Source organism: Pseudophryne corroboree, unplaced genomic scaffold (genome assembly GCF_028390025.1).
Source record: "Pseudophryne corroboree isolate aPseCor3 unplaced genomic scaffold, aPseCor3.hap2 scaffold_330, whole genome shotgun sequence".
Taxonomy (NCBI): Eukaryota; Metazoa; Chordata; class Amphibia; order Anura; family Myobatrachidae; genus Pseudophryne; species Pseudophryne corroboree.
This window is the reverse complement of record NW_026969985.1, coordinates 671852-690231: the sequence shown is the minus strand read 5'-3', so window position 1 is coordinate 690231 and position 18380 is coordinate 671852. Positions and strand designations below refer to the sequence as shown.

At 46.3% G+C, this 18380-nt stretch overlaps 7 non-coding genes and 2 pseudogenes across 7 annotated transcripts; 5 read left to right on the top strand and 4 right to left on the bottom strand.

The window, feature by feature from the left end:
• Nucleotides 1–5264: 5264 nt before the first annotated feature.
• LOC135018811 (U1 spliceosomal RNA) lies at nucleotides 5265–5428 on the top strand. Its single transcript, XR_010216445.1, has one exon. It is a non-coding gene; the product is annotated as a U1 spliceosomal RNA (small nuclear RNA).
• Nucleotides 5429–5580: 152 nt separating this feature from the next.
• On the top strand, nucleotides 5581–5722 carry LOC135018956 (U1 spliceosomal RNA; annotated as a pseudogene).
• Nucleotides 5723–6414: 692 nt separating this feature from the next.
• LOC135019040 (U1 spliceosomal RNA) lies at nucleotides 6415–6578 on the top strand. Its single transcript, XR_010216649.1, has one exon. It is a non-coding gene; the product is annotated as a U1 spliceosomal RNA (small nuclear RNA).
• A 152-nt stretch (nucleotides 6579–6730) lies between these two features.
• Nucleotides 6731–6872, top strand: LOC135018955 (U1 spliceosomal RNA; annotated as a pseudogene).
• Nucleotides 6873–7564: 692 nt separating this feature from the next.
• LOC135018773 (U1 spliceosomal RNA) lies at nucleotides 7565–7728 on the top strand. The gene has a single exon (XR_010216407.1). It is a non-coding gene; the product is annotated as a U1 spliceosomal RNA (small nuclear RNA).
• Nucleotides 7729–11016: 3288 nt separating this feature from the next.
• On the bottom strand, nucleotides 11017–11179 carry LOC135018889 (U1 spliceosomal RNA). Its single transcript, XR_010216518.1, has one exon. It is a non-coding gene; the product is annotated as a U1 spliceosomal RNA (small nuclear RNA).
• A 152-nt stretch (nucleotides 11180–11331) lies between these two features.
• LOC135018832 (U1 spliceosomal RNA) lies at nucleotides 11332–11495 on the bottom strand. The gene has a single exon (XR_010216465.1). It is a non-coding gene; the product is annotated as a U1 spliceosomal RNA (small nuclear RNA).
• A 671-nt stretch (nucleotides 11496–12166) lies between these two features.
• LOC135018923 (U1 spliceosomal RNA) lies at nucleotides 12167–12329 on the bottom strand. The gene has a single exon (XR_010216550.1). It is a non-coding gene; the product is annotated as a U1 spliceosomal RNA (small nuclear RNA).
• A 152-nt stretch (nucleotides 12330–12481) lies between these two features.
• Nucleotides 12482–12645, bottom strand: LOC135018914 (U1 spliceosomal RNA). The gene has a single exon (XR_010216542.1). It is a non-coding gene; the product is annotated as a U1 spliceosomal RNA (small nuclear RNA).
• Between the last annotated feature and the right edge of the window lie 5735 nt (nucleotides 12646–18380).

Sequence of the window (18380 nt, the reverse complement as noted above, 5' to 3'; positions counted from 1 at the left end):
CATATGCAGATGAGGGTTCCAGTCAACTTTGGCCCACTGCTTGGATAACATCACCGTATGCAAATCCGTCTGCTGCAGACCTTCCCCCAGGAATGCTTGTACTAGTTGTTGCATATGGTGCTTCAGTATTAGGCAGCCTTCCGCCCTCCCATGTTCATCTGAAAAGATGTGGTCTCCCTGCAGTTGTTGTCCCCAGACGAGAGTTCCCTTGTGCTTCCTCAGTTGAATCTCCTTAACTTGACGGGGGAGGTGCTGCCCGAGCAGCCCTCCCCAGCCCTATCCCAACTCATATTTATTTTGCATATGAGATCTCTTGATCATGAAGATTGTTCTCACAGGGTGAGGTTCATCCATTATATTTTAAAATAGGAAGGTACGAATTACATATTTGAATTGCATCTATGTGCTGGATTCAAATGTCCCCCCCCCCTTCCTTTCTCAATTGTGCCCGTCAGCAGCTATTCTAAGGTTGCTGCCAATGGGTGTGACACATTAATTTCTTCTGTGGGGTACACTGGACTCCACAAGGATTCACATTGGGGTGTAGAGTAGGATCTTGATCTGAGGCACCAACCGGCTCAAAGCTTTTGACTGTTCCCAAGAAGCTCAGTGCATTCTCCTCTATAACCCCGCTTCCATGAACAGGGAGCTCAGTTTGTAGTTGGTGCCTTCAGTAGCAGGCCAATTAACAGGGGCCTGCCTCAGGCAGCCTATTCTTAGCTATTAATTTTGACAAGAAAAGAAGAACTTGTTTTATGAGAATCTACAAGGGCTGCAGCAGGCTAGGTCTAATAGACATCTTTACTGCAGCTTCATCACTCCCAGCGGCGCTGTATACTCCCGTGCCCTGGTTGCTGGGTCACTGCAGCGGAGGCTCCGGTTTCATCCTAAGGTCAGTCACACACACACCACCCTTCCGGATCACGAGGCCGCTGCTGAAGGGGAGCGAGGCCGTAGGGGGTGGGCCGTGTGCGCACTGCGGTGGACACTGATTACTGGGCAGCCGCTCCACTAGCCACCAGGTACAGTTAAGGAGCACAGGTCTGGGGGGTTTTCTCCTATATTAACCCAATTTTGTACTGCCCGCAGCGCATTGTGATAGGTAATAGGGCCTGATTCAGGTTGGATTGCAATCACAATAAGCGATCCAACTGCAAAAATTGCTAAGAGCATACGCATGTGCCTGCATTTTCTGCGGCACCCCGCAGAGAATGTGATCGCCTCTGCCTGTCAATCGGGGCGGGGAAGGGGGGGAGAGGTGGGTCAGCAACACTCCATTTCCAAGTCAGGGATGGAGCGGTGCGGGGGCAAGGCTTCAAAATGGGGTCTGCAACGGAGGAGACACAGGGGGCGTGGTCACAGCGACTGTATGACATCACATTCAGCCGCTGTGATCACAAAAATGGTGGCGGCTTCCTGCGCGCACATACAGTCTGCACCAGCAGGAGCCTACACCATTTTTTATGATCACGCTGAACTGCAGTGCGACTGCAATTACAGCATGGTCAAGAAGGGAGGCGTCATGCTGGGTGGCCATGCCCTGTCACTTTGCAGGAGCCAGCACCGCTCACACACTAGTCCCCGGGTGCAGCCCCCAACCCCCGGGACACCCGGAGCAACAAAATGTAGATTCAGGCCACCAGGCCACGCCCCTACCTATGAAACCATGCCTCCTTTTTACCATTGCACTGCTTATCTGCGCGCACTGCATTACAATCTCCCTCGCCACCTCTCTGGGTGTCACCAGTGATAGTGACACCTCTGCCATGCTTGTAGCAGCTGGTCCTAAGATCTACGCCTCAAACCCTGAGTGTTTGCCCTTGTGACTTGTTGATCATCATAGCGAAGCAGATGCTTACAGAAAACTGCAGGGGCTTAGATTGAAAATAAAAAAATTGATAGGGTATAAGGTAGAGAGGAGCGGGTTCGGTTCTCCGAGAACCGAATTCCCCACGAACTCCACGTGGTTTACACTGGTCCGAGGCAGGCTCGGTTGTTCCCGCCTGACTCGGAAAACCTGAACAAGGGAAAATGTCATCATCTCGCTGTCGGATTCTCGCGAGATTCGGATTCCATATAAAGAGCTGCGCGTTGCTGCCATTTTTACTCGTGCATTGAAGAGAGAGCGGAGAGGACGTGGCTATGTTCTCTCAGTGGAAATCTCAATATCAGTGCTCAGTATCAGTGGTTACTTATTGCTGCTCAGTAATACTAGTAGTGTGTCTCTCCTGCTCAGTGTCAGTTCTCAGTAGTATCCTCATCAGTGCTCAGTATCACTGTTCATTGTCTTGTGCTGCATTGTGTTGCTCAGCATACTACAGTACATTACTAATAGTCCAGTGCTGCATCTTGCTGCTCAGTGTCAGTTCTAGTATCCTCATCAGTGCTCACTATCACTGCTCATTGCATTGTGGTGTTCTGTATACTACAATAACATAGTAATATAGTAACATAGTTTTTGAGGTTGAATAGAGGCAAATTGCCCATCGTGTTCAACCTGTTTTAAGTTGTGATGATTCTACATACTTGCTGAATAATGTTTTATGACTAGTTAGCTACTATAACTCATGTTACCCCCGGATTAACCATGTTGATATTTTAAGTATTATAACCTTGGATAGCTTTTTCATTCAGAAATGTATCCATTCCTTTTTTAAATCCAATTACAGAGTCCGCCATTACCACCTTCCCTGGCAGGGAATTCCACATCCTGATTGCCCTAACAGTGAAGAACCCTTTCCTCCATTGCGTTCTGAACTTTCCTCCAGTCGCAGCGAGTGACCACGTGTTCTTTTAATAAATAATTCCTCTGATAACTCTTTGTTATGTATCTTTACATATTTGAAGATATTAATAATATCTCCTCTTAGGCACCTCTTTTCTAGTGTATAAATATTCAGCCTAGTAAGTCTTTCCTTATAGTCCAGTACTTTTAGGCCTTTAATCAATTTAGTCTTCAGGATCTCTGACACTTCCATGAGCAGCAGAGTAGTGCAATGGAAGCATGCTGGGCCCATAACCCAGAGGTCGATTGATCGAAACTATCCTCTGCTATGTGCATTTTTTTTTTATAATTAAAGTAATCAAAAACTGGGATTGATATTTTGGCACTTTTATTTTTACTTAAAGTACAATAACTTTTATCATTTTAATTTGTTTTAATAGTATATTGACAGCATTGTTTTCTTTAAAAAATCCTCTTAATTTTCTTTACCCTATTACTGAAATGGTAATTGACAAAAACAAACTACATTGTCACCAGAAGAGCAATGCAAAATGTACAAGTGATATATGAAAATCATCTTCCATCTTGAATTTCAATGATGCATTGGGACAACAATTTGTGAGAAACATCTTCACCCATAAAGAAAGATTTTCTTAATTCCTTACCTGTGTGCTGATTAGATATCACCTTGTTTTCACATTAAACAGACTTCCCCATGAGGAAGCAGCAAGGATGCAGTGACGTTTCCTGGTGTCAACCTGTATTATTTCAGTAGACATTGAAATGAGGATGCATCTTTGATGCCTTTCCAATGAAGCAAGTTTAATTCAGTAATAGGTGAAAAACCATTCCTACAAAGGTGTTAATCAGAGACTTGGCTTTGTGGACACTTTTCAGAGAGCAAATTTGTTAGCATAAACATAAAATCAGAAAATGAAGAGCTGTTTAATCACTCAATTGGACTTTTCTGCCAGCATAATTTTTTTTCTCTGCAACTCACTGCTAAATTGTGCTTCCTAGCTGTTTTTTTATAAAATCACTTAATCAAATCTAACTCTGATTACATCAGAGAAGGCCAGGTACCCTACACCATAAGGGAGGTTTTTGAAATTTTGACTTGTCTACTTAAAGATCACCAAAATCTGATTACAAGGTCAATTACATCCCTGGGTGGGATTGAACCACCAACCTTTTGGTTAATAGCCAAACATGCTAACCGATTGCGCCACAGAGACACCTTGCGAAAGTCAATACTGACAAAGGCTAATAAGCATTCATCTAGAACGTTTCCTAGAAAAACTTTAAAAAGTCAATAATCTGGAGAATTTTTGTAAGAAACACATTGGTACTTTCCCATGATGAGTGAGTGCTTCAGGATTTCTTGCACTTACATGGGCTATTAACCAAAAGGTTGGTGGTTCAATCCCACCCAGGGATGTAATTGACCTTGTCATCAGATTTTGGTGATCTTTAAGTAGACAAGTCAAAATTTCAAACCCCCTCTTATGGTGTAGGGTACCTGGCCTTCTCTGACGTAATCAGAGTTAGATTTAATTAAGTGATTTTATAAAAAACAGCTAGGAAGCACAATTTAGCAGTGGGTTGCAGAGAAAAAAATAACATTTTAAACCTACCGGTAATTTTTTTTTCTCGTAGTCCGTAGAGGATGATGGGGACTCCGTAAGGACCATGGGGGATAGACGGGCTCCGCAGCAGACATGGGCACTTTAAGAAAGACTTTAGATCTGGGTGTGCACTGGCTCCTCCCTCTATGCCCCTCCTCCATACCTCAGTTAGAGAAACTGTGCCCAGAGGAGACGGACAGTACGAGGAAAGGATTTTTGTTAATCCAAGGTCAAGATTCATACCAGCCACACCAATCACACCGTATAACTTGTGATATACTACCCAGTTAACAGTATGAAAACAACATAGCATCAGTCCAAGACCGATGAAAACTAACATATAACCCTTATGTAAGCAATAACTATATACAAGTCTTGCAGAAGTAGACCGCACTTGGGACGGGCACCCAGCATCCTCTACGGACTACGAGAAAAAGATTTACCGGTAGGTTTAAAATCTTATTTTCTCTTACGTCCTAGAGGATGCTGGGGACTCCGAAAGGACCATGGGGATTATACCAAAGCTCCCAAACGGGCAGGAGAGTGCGGATGACTTTGCAGCACCGATTGAGCAAACAGGAGGTCCTCCTCAGCCAGGGTATCAAACTTATAGAACTTTGCAAAGGTGTTTGAACCAACTTTGACCCACTGCTTGGATGACATCACCATATGCAAATCCATCTGCGGCAGGCCTTCCCCCAGGAATGCTTGCACTAGTTGTTGCATTTGGTTTGTTGTTTGGGGGTGCTTCAGTATTAGGCAGCCTTCTGCCCTCCCATGTTCATCTGAAAATATGTGTTCTCCCTGCAGTTGTTGTCCCCAGATGAGAGTTCCCTTGTGCTGCCTCAGTTGAATCTCCTTTACTTGACAGAGATGTGCCTGAGCAGCGGCCCTCCCCAGCCCTATCCCAAATCATACTTATTTTGCATAGGAGATACCATGGTCATGAAGATTGTTCTCCCAGGGTTAGGTTAATTCATTGCATTCTGGGTATGCTGACCCCTGTGATTTCCCCAAATGTGGGAAACTCAACTGGATTATTTGTGGTAGTGGGGGACTGTGTTTGTGCTTTCCTCTGGTCAGCTCTGGTAAAAGTCAGATTTCTTTGTCTCAGATCTTCCTCTAGCCTTGTTCTTCTTTCGAGAGTTCCCTTGTGCTGCCTCAGTTGGATCTCCTTCACTTGACAGGGGGGTGCCCGAGCAGCGACCCTCCCCAGCTCTAGCCCAACTCCTACTTACCTGCCAGGTGAGATACTATGATCATGAAGATGCTTCTCCCAGGGCAAGGCTCACCCATTGCACTCTGGGTGTGCTGCCCCTGCGATTTCCCCAAATGTGGGAAACTTGACTGCATAATTTGTGTTTCCCCTGGTCGGCTCTCATATAATTCAGATCTCTTTGTCTCAGGTCTCTCTCCAGCCTAGTTTGCTGTCTGTTTCCACTTCTTTTTTCTTGAGCCCCTCCCTTCTATACCCTTGTGCACTATCCTGACTTCTCCCGTCTGCTTACTTTGTGCCTTCCAACGCACAATACAAACTACAGGTAGTGCTGCAGGGCCCACACCCTTTTACTTGCTTTACAGAGCAGCTCTGGAGCTGTTACAGTGCCCAGCTGCTGCAAGAAATCAGCTTGAATGCTTCAGGGGCTGGGGCATAGCCAACATGAGCCCCACACCGAAGGAGGGTGGAGGTGTTTAATGCGAACTAGGGGTCATCCAAGCGCCGCAAAAGGCCGCCATGCCCTGCACACCCCTTTATTCTTTTCATATGCAGACGAGGGTTGAAGCCAACTTTGACCCACTGCTTGGATGACATCACCATATTCAAATCCATCTGCTGCAGGCCTTCCCCCAGGAATGCTTGCACTAGTTGTTGCATTTGGTTTGTTGTTTGGGGGTGCTTCAGTATTAGGCAGCCTTCTGCCCTCCCATGTTCATCTGAAAATATGTGTTCTCCCTGCAGTTGTTGTCCCCAGATGAGAGTTCCCTTGTGCTGCCTCAGTTGAATCTCCTTTACTTGACAGAGATGTGCCTGAGCAGCGGCCCTCCCCAGCCCTATCCCAAATCATACTTATTTTGCATAGGAGATACCATGGTCATGAAGATTGTTCTCCCAGGGTTAGGTTCATTCATTGCATTCTGGGTATGCTGACCCCTGTGATTTCCCCAAATGTGGGAAACTCAACTGCATTATTTGTGGTAGTGGGGGACTGTGTTTGTGCTTTCCTCTGGTCAGCTCTGGTAAAAGTCAGATTTCTTTGTCTCAGATCTTCCTCTAGCCTTGTTCTTCTTTCGAGAGTTCCCTTGTGCTGCCTCAGTTGGATCTCCTTCACTTGACAGGGGGGTGCCCGAGCAGCGACCCTCCCCAGCTCTAGCCCAACTCCTACTTACCTGCCAGGTGAGATACTATGATCATGAAGATGCTTCTCCCAGGGCAAGGCTCACCCATTGCACTCTGGGTGTGCTGCCCCTGCGATTTCCCCAAATGTGGGAAACTTGACTGCATAATTTGTGTTTCCCCTGGTCGGCTCTCATATAATTCAGATCTCTTTGTCTCAGGTCTCTCTCCAGCCTAGTTTGCTGTCTGTTTCCACTTCTTTTTTCTTGAGCCCCTCCCTTCTATACCCTTGTGCACTATCCTGACTTCTCCCGTCTGCTTACTTTGTGCCTTCCAACGCACAATGCAAACTACAGGTAGTGCTGCAGGGCCCACACCCTTTTACTTGCTTTACAGAGCAGCTCTGGAGCTGTTACAGTGCCCAGCTGCTGCAAGAAATCAGCTTGAATGCTTCAGGGGCTGGGGCATAGCCAACATGAGCCCCACACCGAAGGAGGGTGGAGGTGTTTAATGCGAACTAGGGGTCATCCAAGCGCCGCAAAAGGCCGCCATGCCCTGCACACCCCTTTTTTCTTTTCATATGCAGACGAGGGTTGAAGCCAACTTTGACCCACTGCTTGGATGACATCACCATATGCAAATCCATCTGCAGCAGGCCTTCCCCCAGGAATGCTTGCACTAGTTGTTGCATTTGGTTCGTTGTTTGGGGGTGCTTCAGTTTTAGGCAGCCTTCTGCCCTCCCATGTTCATCTGAAAATATGTGTTCTCCCTGCAGTTGTTGTCCCCAGATGAGAGTTCCCTTGTGCTGCCTCAGTTGAATCTCCTTTACTTGACAGAGATGTGCCTGAGCAGTGGCCCTCCCCAGCCCTATCCCAAATCATACTTATTTTGCATAGGAGATACCTTGGTCATGAAGATTGTTCTCCCAGGGTGAGGTTCATTCATTGCATTCTGGGTATGCTGACCCCTGTGATTTCCCCAAATGTGGGAAACTCGACTGCATTATTTGTGGTAGTGGGGGACTGTGTTTGTGCTTTCCTCTGGTCAGCTCTGGTAAAAGTCAGATTTCTTTGTCTTAGATCTTCCTCTAGCCTTGTTCTTCTTTCGAGAGTTCCCTTGTGCTGCCTCAGTTGGATCTCCTTCACTTGACAGGGGGTGCCCAAGCAGCAATCCTCCACAGCTCTAGCCCAACTCCTACTTACCTGCCAGGTGAGATACTATGATCTTCACTGTTAGGGCAATCAGGATGTGGAATTCCCTGCCAGGGAAGGTGGTAATGGCGGACTCTGTAATTGGATTTAAAAAAGGAATGGATACATTTCTGAATGAAAAAGCTATCCAAGGTTATAATACTTAAAATATCAACATGGTTAATCCGGGGGTAACATGAGTTGTAGTAGTTAACTAGTCATAAAACATTATTCAGCAAGTATGTAGAATCATCACAACTTAAAACAGGTTGAACACGATGGGCAATTTGCCTCTTTTCAACCTCAAAAACTATATTACTATATGTTACTATATTACTATGTTACTGTAGTATACAGAACACCACAATGTAATGAGCAGTGATAGTGAGCACTGATGAGGATACTAGAACTGACACTGAGCAGCAAGATGCAGCACTGGACTATTAGTAATGTACTGTAGTATGCTGAGCACCACAATGCAGCACAAGACAATGAGCAGTGATACTGAGCACTGATGAGGATACTACTGAGAACTGACACTGAGCAGGAGAGACACACTACTAGTATTACTGAGCAGCAATAAGTAACCACTGATACTGAGCACTGATATTGAGATTTCCACTGAGAGAACATAGCCACGTCCTCTCCGCTCCCTCTTCAATGCACGAGTAAAAATGGTGGCAACGCGCAGCTCTTTATATGAAATCCGAATCTCGCGAGAATCCGACAGCGGGATGATGACATTTTCCCTTGTTCAGGTTTTCCGAGTCAGGCGGGAACAACCGAGCCTGCCTCGGACCAGTGTAAACCACGTGGAGTTCGTGGGGAATTCGGTTCTCGGAGAACCGAACCCGCTCCTCTCTACCTTATACCCATATATTTTTTTATTTTCAATCTAAGCCCCTGCAGTTTTCTGTAAGCATCTGCTTCGCTATGATGATCAACAAGTCACAAGGGCAAACACTCAGGGCTTGAGGCGTAGATCTTAGGACCAGCTGCTACAAGCATGGCAGAGGTGTCACTATCACTGGTGACACCCAGAGAGGTGGCGAAGGAGATTGTAATGCAGTGCGCGCAGATAAGCAGCGCAATGGTAAAAAGGAGGCATGGTTTCATAGGTAGGGGCGTGGCCTGGTGGCCTGAATCTACATTTTGTTGCTCCGGGTGTCCCGGGGGTTGGGGGCTTCACCCGGGGACTAGTGTGTGAGCGGTGCTGGCTCCTGCACAGTGACAGGACATGGCCACCCAGCATGACGCCTCCCTTCTTGACCAATCTGTAATTGCAGTCGCACTGCAGTTCAGCGTGATCATAAAAAATGGTGTAGCCTCCTGCTGGTGCAGACTGTATGTGCGCGCAGGAAGCCGCCACCATTTTTGTGATCACAGCGGCTGAATGTGATGTCATACAGCCGCTGTGACCACGCCCCCTGTGTCTCCTCCGTTGCAGACCCCATTTTGAAGCCTTGCCCCCGCACCGCTCCATCCCTGACTTGGAAATGGAGTGTTGCTGACCCCCCTCTCCCCCCCTGCCCCGATTGACAGGCAGAGGCGATCGCATTCTCTGCGGGGTGCCGCAGAAAATGCAGGCACATGCGTATGCTCTTAGCAATTTTTGCAGTTGGATCGCTTACTGTGATTGCAATCCAACCTGAATCAGGCCCTATTACCTATCACAATGCGCTGCGGGCAGTACAAAATTGGTTTAATATGGGAGAAAAAACCCCAGACCTGTGCTCCTTAACTGTACCTGGTGGCTCGTGGAGCGGCTGCCCAGTAATCAGTGTCCACGCCAGTGCACACACGGTCCACCCCCTACGGCCACGCTCCCCTTCATCAGCGGCCTCGTGATCCGGAAGGGCGGTGCGTGTGTGACTGACCTTAGGAAGAAACCGGAGCCTCCGCTGCAGTGACCCAGCAACCAGGGCACGGGAGTATACAGCGCCGCTGGGAGTGATGAAGCTGCAGTAAAGATGTATATTAGACCTAGCCTGCTGCAGCCCTTGTAGATTCTCATAAAACAAGTTCTTCTTTTCTTGTCAAAATTAATAGCTAAGAATAGGCTGCCTGAGGCAGGCCCCTGTTAAGTGGCCTGCTACTGAAGGCACCAACTACAAACTGAGCTCCCTGTTCATGGAAGCGGGGTTATAGAGGAGGATGCGCTGAGCATCTTGGGAACAGTCAAAAGCTTTGAGCCGGTTGGTGCCTCAGATCAAGATCCTACTCTACACCCCAATGTGAATCCTTGTGGAGTCCTGTGTACCCCACAGAAGAAATTAATGTGTCACACCCATTGGCAGCAACCTTAGAATAGCTGCTGACGGGCACAATTGAGAAAGGAAGGGGGGGGGGGACATTTGAATCCAGCACATAAATGCAATTCAAATATGTAATTTGTACCTTCCTATTTTAAAATATAATGGATGAACCTCACCCTGTGAGAACAATCTTCATGATCAAGAGATCTCATATGCAAAATAAGTATGAGTTGGGATAGGGCTGGGGAGGGTGGCTGCTCGGGCAGCCCCTCCCCCGTCAAGTTAAGGAGATTCAACTGAGGAAGCACAAGGGAACTCTCGTCTGGGGACAACAACTGCAGGGAGACCACATCTTTTCAGATGAACATGGGAGGGCGGAAGGCTGCCTAATACTGAAGCACCATCAAATATCAAACCATATGCAACAACTAGTACAAGCATTCCTGGGGGAAGGTCTGCAGAAGACGGATTTGCATACGGTGATGTCATCCAAGCAGTGGGCCAAAGTTGGCTGGAACCCTCATTTGCATATGAAAAGAGAAAAGGGGCATGCAGGGCATGGCGGCCTTTTGCAGTGCTTGGATGACCCCTAGTTCGCATTAAACACCCCCACCCTCCTTTGGTGTGGGGCTCATGTTGGCCATGCCCCATCCCCTGAAGCATTCAAGCTGATTTCTTGCAGCAGCTTGGCACTGTAACAGCTCCAGAGCTGCTCTGTAAGGCAAGTAAAAGGGTGTGTAGTTTGCATTGTGCATTGGAAGGCACAAAGTAAGCAGACAGGAGGAGAAGTCAGGATAGTGCACAAGGGTATAAAAGGGAGGGGCTCAAGAAAAAAGAAGTGGAAACAGACAGCAAACTAGGCTGGAGAGAGACCTGAGACAAAGAGATCTGAATTACACGAGAGCCGACCAGGGGAAACACAAATTCTGCAGTCAAGTTTCCCACATTTGGGGAAATCGCAGGGGCAGCACACCCAGAGTGCAATGGGTGAGCCTTGCCCTGGGAGAAGCACCTTCATGATCATAGTATCTCACCTGGCAGGTAAGTAGGAGTTGGGCTAGAGCTTGGGAGGGTCGCTGCTCGGGCACCCCCCTGTCAAGTGAAGGAGATCCAACTGAGGCAGCACAAGGGAACTCTCGAAAGAAGAACAAGGCTAGAGGAAGATCTGAGACAAAAAAATGTGACTTTTACCAGAGCTGACCAGAGGAAAACACAAACACAGTCCCCCACTACAACAAATAATGCAGTCAAGTTTCCCACATTTGGGGAAATCACAGGGGTCAGCATACCCAGAATGCAATGAATGAACCTCACCCTTGGAGAACAATCTTCATGACCATGGTATCTCCTATGCAAAATAAGTATGATTTGGGATAGGGCTGGGGAGGGCCGCTGCTCAGGCACATCTCTGTCAAGTAAAGGAGATTCAACTGAGGCAGCACAAGGGAACTCTCATCTGGGGACAACAACTGCAGGGAGAACACATATTTTCAGATGAACATGGGAGGGCAGAAGGCTGCCTAATACTGAAGCACCCCCAAACAACAAACCAAATGCAACAACTAGTGCAAGCATTCCTGGGGGAAGGCCTGCAGCAGATGGATTTGCATATGGTGATGTCATCCAAGCAGTGGGTCAAAGTTGGCTTCAACCCTCGTCTGCATATGAAAAGAGAAAAGGGGCGTGCAGGGCATGGCGGCCTTTTGCGGTGCTTGGATGACCCCTAGTTCGCATTAAACACCTCCACCCTCCTTCGGTGTGGGGCTCATGTTGGCTATGCCCCAGCCCCTGAAGCATACAAGCTGATTTCTTGCAGCAGCTGGGCACTGTAACAGCTCTAGAGCTGCTCTGTACGGCAAGTAAAAGGGTGTGGGCCCTGCAGCACTACCTGTAGTTTGCATTGTGCTTTGGAAGGCACAAAGTAAGCAGACGGGAGAAGTAAGGATAGTGCGCAAGGGCATAGAAGGGAGCGGCTCAAGAAAAGAGAAGTGGAAACAGACAGCAAACTAGGCTGGAGAGAGACCTGAGACAAAGAGATCTGAATTATACGAGAGCCGACCAGGGGAAACACAAATTATGCAGTCAAGTTTCCCACATTTGGGGAAATCGCAGGAGCAGCACACCCAGAGTGCAATGGGTGAGCCTTGCCCTGGGAGAAGCACCTTCATGATCATAGTATCTCACCTGGCAGGTAAGTAGGAGTTGGGCTAGAGCTGGGGAGGGTCGCTGCTCGGGTACCCCCCTGTCAAGTGAAGGAGATCCAACTGAGGCAGCACAAGGGAATTCTCGAAAGAAGAACAAGGCTAGAGGAAGATCTGAGACAAAGAAATCTGACTTTTACCAGAGCTGACCAGAGGAAAGCACAAACACAGTCCCCCACTACCACAAATAATGCAGTCGAGTTTCCCACATTTGGGGAAATCACAGGGGTCAGCATACCCAGAATGCAATGAATGAACCTCACCCTGGGAGAACAATCTTCATGACCATGGTATCTCCTATGCAAAATAAGTATGATTTGGGATAGGGATGTGCTCAGGCACATCTCTGTCAAGTAAAGGAGAGATGGTCTGCCAGATTACATAATGCATACCAGAGCCATAACTAGACTTTTTGGTGCCCTGTGACAGATAATTATATGCCCCCCCCCTCCCCATTTTTGCAATATGGACAAAAGGTGCATGCCTTCTGGGGAAGGGGCATAACAAGATTGGTCTCAGAGAAAGCACATGAGATATGAAGATATATCTAGTATACTTGGCACTCAATGGTTTGTGGTATTGCCGGGGTGCACTCCTTAAATGCATATACAGTCACACATGGCATGTTTGTGCAAATGGCATATCAGCAGTCAGCACTAACTGGTGACATGCCATTTGTACAAGTAAGCCATGTGTGACTAATATATAAACATGCTTTATTAAATAACACCTCAAACTATCATACCCAGGATTCAAACCTATAACCTGTTGAATTCTAATCAAACACCCTACCCATTGAGCTACTTGATCCTGCATCTATTCTAACCTCCAAAAACAGATTCAGTTGCATTTTCCAGCGTGTTTTGTTTGCGCCTTTGCAAATGTCTTACATCGACAAACTTATTTAGTACTATTTTGCAAATAGGGTTAGATTGTCGCAACATTGTGTTCCCTAATTGCTTGATTTTTTAAATGCAACAATTGATAAAGACACCTGATAATTGCTCTGTGGAGTCTTATTTTGTGTTTTGTGTTTAGTCTTTAGATCTGAATTTGAATGTACTTGTGAACTAACTTAATTTCCTACTTCTAAATTCATTCCTAAATTCACTACTTACATGAATCCTGTAGTTGGGCATTTTGGGACTTCGATTGTGGGCATTGTTTTGTGTCCAGACCAGCAGCAGGTGGTGTGCATTTGCTGGAAAGGCATCGAAGACCTCCGATATGCTGCATCTCCTGATGTGTGTCTCCCTCAAGTGACAGTCAGCAAATGCCTGCTAGACATGCATCATAGAACAGGCATGCTAAAACACGGGTCTTCAACCTGCGACCCTCCAGCTGCTGTGGAACTACACATCCCAGCATGCCCTGCCTCAGTTTTAGCATACCTTAATAGCAAAACTGTGGCAGGGCATGCTGGGATGTGTAGTTTCACAGCAGCTGGAGGGCCACAGGATGAAGACCCATGTGCTAGAGCCAAGCCAGCTAGAGCTGGGTGGTTGGGTGGGTGGTGTGTCGGAGGTGGAGCACATGCAAATGATTGTGTATCATCCAGCTAGTGAGAGAGAAAACTCATGCAGGAGTGTGCCTGCTTGTCAGTGGGTTATGCACCTTGCCAGACGTTAAATCTACATAGAGCAGCTGGAGGGGACAAGAGCAGGTTTGCAAAATATAGATAGAAGAGCATATATGCTGGCGCATTCTCCATGATTGTGTCAGCTTATGTTTTGGTGCACTGCACTTTCCTCCACTAAGTTTTAGCCATTTTTGTTAAGCTCAAGTGTAGTTGCTTCTCGGCCTTTTGGCTGTGATCTTGTATCGTGGTTGAAGGGTCTGCTGGAGGGAGGGATTGTTTTCTTCATTGGCGAAAGACCAAAGATATTCCAGGATGGAAGGCTTGGGAACACTATCTGTTTTTCAGTTGTGGAAGAGCACAGAGGTCGGATTGGACTACATTCTATAGTAAAGGATATCTTTCTATTTATTGACCCTCCCCTTATATGTGTCTGTGTTACAATAAAGCTTCGGTTTTGTGAATCCCTCACCCTCTTACACTCCACACCCATAGCCTTATTAACTGTTGTATTATTGTATAGTTTAAATGTATAGTGCAGTTCATGATTTATAGTGTAGGCTGGCCTGTGCTGTAGTTCTTGAACTGTACTATACCGTCAGCATTTGTATTGTGTTTTGGCTGTGCTGCAACACTGTATTTATGTGTGTAATGTTTATGTATGTTTTTTTTTATGTCAATAAAGACTGCTTTTTCAAGCCAATATCTGAAAACAATCAATGTTTATCTTTGATGGCAATAAAAGTGGTATGATATTTGATGCTTTTGAAATCCAATATCTGATATGTCCCCTATCTGGGAACCAGGGCCCTCATTCCGAGTTGTTCGCTCGGAGATTTTCATCGCATCGCAGTGAGAATTCTCTTAGTGCGCATGCGCAATGTTCGCACTGCGACTGCGCCAAGTAACTTTACTATGAAGAAAGTAAGTTTACTCACGGCATTTTCATCGCTCCGACGTTCGCATTGTGATTGACAGGAAATGGGTGTTACTGGGCGGATGCACGGCGTTTTAGGGGCGTGTGGCTGGAAACGCTACAGTTTCCGGAAAAAACGCAGGAGTGGCCGGAGAAACGGTGGGAGTGCCTGGGCGAACGCTGGGTGTGTTTATGACGTCAGCCAGGAACGAAAAGCACTGAACTGATCGCACAGGCAGAGTAAGTCTGAAGCTACTCAGAAACTGCTAACTCGTTTGTAATCGCAATATTGCGCGTACGTCGGTCGCAATTTTAAGAAGCTAAGATTCACTCCCAGTAGGCGGCGGCTTAGCGTGTGTAACTCTGCTACATTCGCCTTGCGAGCGAACAACTCGGAATGAGGGCCCATATATTAAATGGCTTTTCAGAAAAGGGAGATGGGAGAAGAGCTTTCAGTACTTGTAGGACCGATGCACATAAAGAAGCAAAAAAACATACATAAACATTACACACATAAGTACCGCGTTGCGGCACAGCCAAAACACAATACAAATGCTGACGGTATAGTACAGTTCAAGAACTACAGCACAGGCCAGCCTACACTATAAATCATGAACTGCACTATACATTTAAACTGTACAATAATACAACAGTTAATAAGGCTATGGGTGTGGAGTGTAAGAGGGTGAGGGAATCACAAGCCCGAAGCTTTATTGAAAGACTGACACATATAAGGGGAGGATTAATAAATAGAAAGACATCCTTTACTATAGAATGTAGTCCAATCCGGTCTTTCAACTCTTCCACAATTGAAAAACGGATAGTGTTCCCAAGCCTTCCATCCTGGAATATCTTTGGTCTTTCGCCAATGAAGAAAGCAATCCCTCCCTCCAGCAGACCCTTCAACCACAATACAAGATCACAGCCAAAAGGCCGAGAAGCAACTACACTTGAGCTTAACAAAAATGGCTAAAACTTAGTGGAGGAAAGTGCAGTGCACCAAAACATAAGCTGACACAATCATGGAGAATGCGCCAGCATATATGCTCTTCTATCTATATTTTGCAAACCTGCTCTTGTCCCCTCCAGCTGCTCTATGTAGATTTAACGTCTGGCAAGGTGCATAACCCACTGACAAGCAGGCACACTCCTGCATGAGTTTTCTCTCTCACTAGCTGGATGATACACAATCATTTGCATGTGCTCCACCTCCGACACACCACCCACCCAACCACCCAGTCACCAGAGCCACCCACAAACCAACTGGCTCCGTGATTTAATTTGCACAGTGTAGTCATCCAGGCAGCATGTCCTTCTCAATGGAAGGATCTCTGGTTCCATGGAATCTTCCGCATTGGAATGCTGCGGAACAAAAAGGATTTAAATATTCAGCTTGCTAGAATTCAATGTACCTGTGGCTTGGCTCTAGCACATGGGTCTTCATCCTGTGGCCCTCCAGCTGCTGTGAAACTACACATCCCAGCATGCCCAGCCACAGTTTTGCTATTAAGGTATGCTAAAACTGAGGCAGGGCATGCTGGGATGTGTAGTTCCACAGCAGCTGGAGGGTCGCAGGTTGAAGACCCATGTTTTAGCATGCCTGTTCTATGATGCATGTTCCGTGATGTCACAATCAGCTTGGAATGGGGTGTCTAGCAGGCATTTGCTGACAGCCACTTGAGGGAGACACACATCAGGAGATGCAGCATATCGGAGGTCTTCGATGCCTTTCCAGCAAATGCACACCACCTGCTGCTGGTCTGGACACAAAACAATGCCCACAATCGAAGTCCCAAAATGCCCAACTACAGGATTCATGTAAGTAGTGAATTTAGGAATGAATTTAGAAGTAGGAAATTAAGTTAGTTCACAAGTACATTCAAATTCAGATCTAAAGTCTAGGTAGGCCTCACGTCCTGGCAGCCGCCAGCATTTAAAAATGCCTTGATTAGAGGTACGGAATTAAATGTAGATAAGAAGTAGACACAAAATAAGACTCCGCAGAGCAGTTATCAGGTGTTTTTATCAATTGTTGCATTTAAAAAATCAAGCAATTAGGGAACACAATGTTGCAACAATGTAACCCTATTTGCAAAATAGTACTAAATAAGTTTGTCGATGTAAGACATTTGCAAAGGCGCATCCAAAACACGCTGGAAAATGCAACTGAATCTGTTTTTGGAGGCTAGAATAGGAAATGTGCATCGGTCCTACAAGTACTGAAAGCTCTTCTCCCATCTCCCTTTTCTGAAAAGCCATTTAATATATGGTTCCCAGATAGGGGACATATCAGATATTGCCTTTCAAAAGCAGCAAATATCATACCACTTCTATTGCCATCAAAGATAAACATTGATTGTTTTCAGATATTGGATTGAAAAAGCAGTCTTTATTGACATAAAGAAGCAAAAAAAACATACATAAACATTACACACATAAGTACTGTGTTGCAGCACAGCCAAAACACAATACAAATGCTGTCGGTATAGTACAGTTCAAGAACTACAGCACAGGCCAGCCTACACTATAAATCATGAACTGCACTATACATTTAAACAATACAATAGTTAATAAGGCTATGGGTGTGGAGTGTAAGAGGGTGACGGAATCACAAGCCCAAAGCTTTATTGAAAGACAGACACATATAAAGGGAGGATTAATAAATACAAAAATACCCTTTACTATAGAATGTAGTCCAATCCGGTCTTTCAACTCTTCCACAACTGAAAAACAGATAGTGTTCCCAAGCCTTCCATCCTGGAATATCTTCAGTCTCTCGCCAATGAAGAAAACAATCCCTCCAGCAGACTCTTCAACCACGATACAATATCACAGCCAAAAGAGCGAGAAGCAACTACACTTGCGTTTAAACAAAACGGCTAAAACTTAGTGGAGGAAAGTGCAGTGCACCAAAACATAAGCTGACACAATCATGGAGAATGCGCCAGCATATATGCTCTTCTGTCTATATTTTCCAAACCTGCTCTTGTCCCCTCCAGTTGCTCCATGTAGATTTGACGTCTGGCAAGGTGCATAACTCACTGACAAGCAGGCACACTCCTGCATTAGTTTTCTCTCTCACTAGCTGGATGATACACATTCATTTGCATGTGCTCCACCTCCGACATACCGCCCACCCAACCACCCAGTCACCAGAGCCACCCACAAGCCAACTAGCTCCGTGATTTAATTTGCACAGTGCAGTCATCCAGGCAGCATGTCCTTCTCAATGGAATAATCTCTGGTTCCATGGAATCTTCCGCATTGGAATGCTGCGGAACAAAAAGGATTTAAACATTCAGCTTGCTAGCATTCAATGTACCTGCGGTTTGGTTCTAGCACATGGGTCTTCATCCTGTGGCCCTCCAGCTGCTGTGAAACTACACATCCCAGCATGCCCTGCCACAGTTTTGCTATTAAGGTATTAGGCAGCCTTCTGCCCTCCCATGTTCATCTGAAAATATGTGTTCTCCCTGCAGTTGTTGTCCCCAGATGAGAGTTCCCTTGTGCTGCCTCAGTTGAATCTCCTTTACTTGACAGAGATGTGCCTGAGCAGC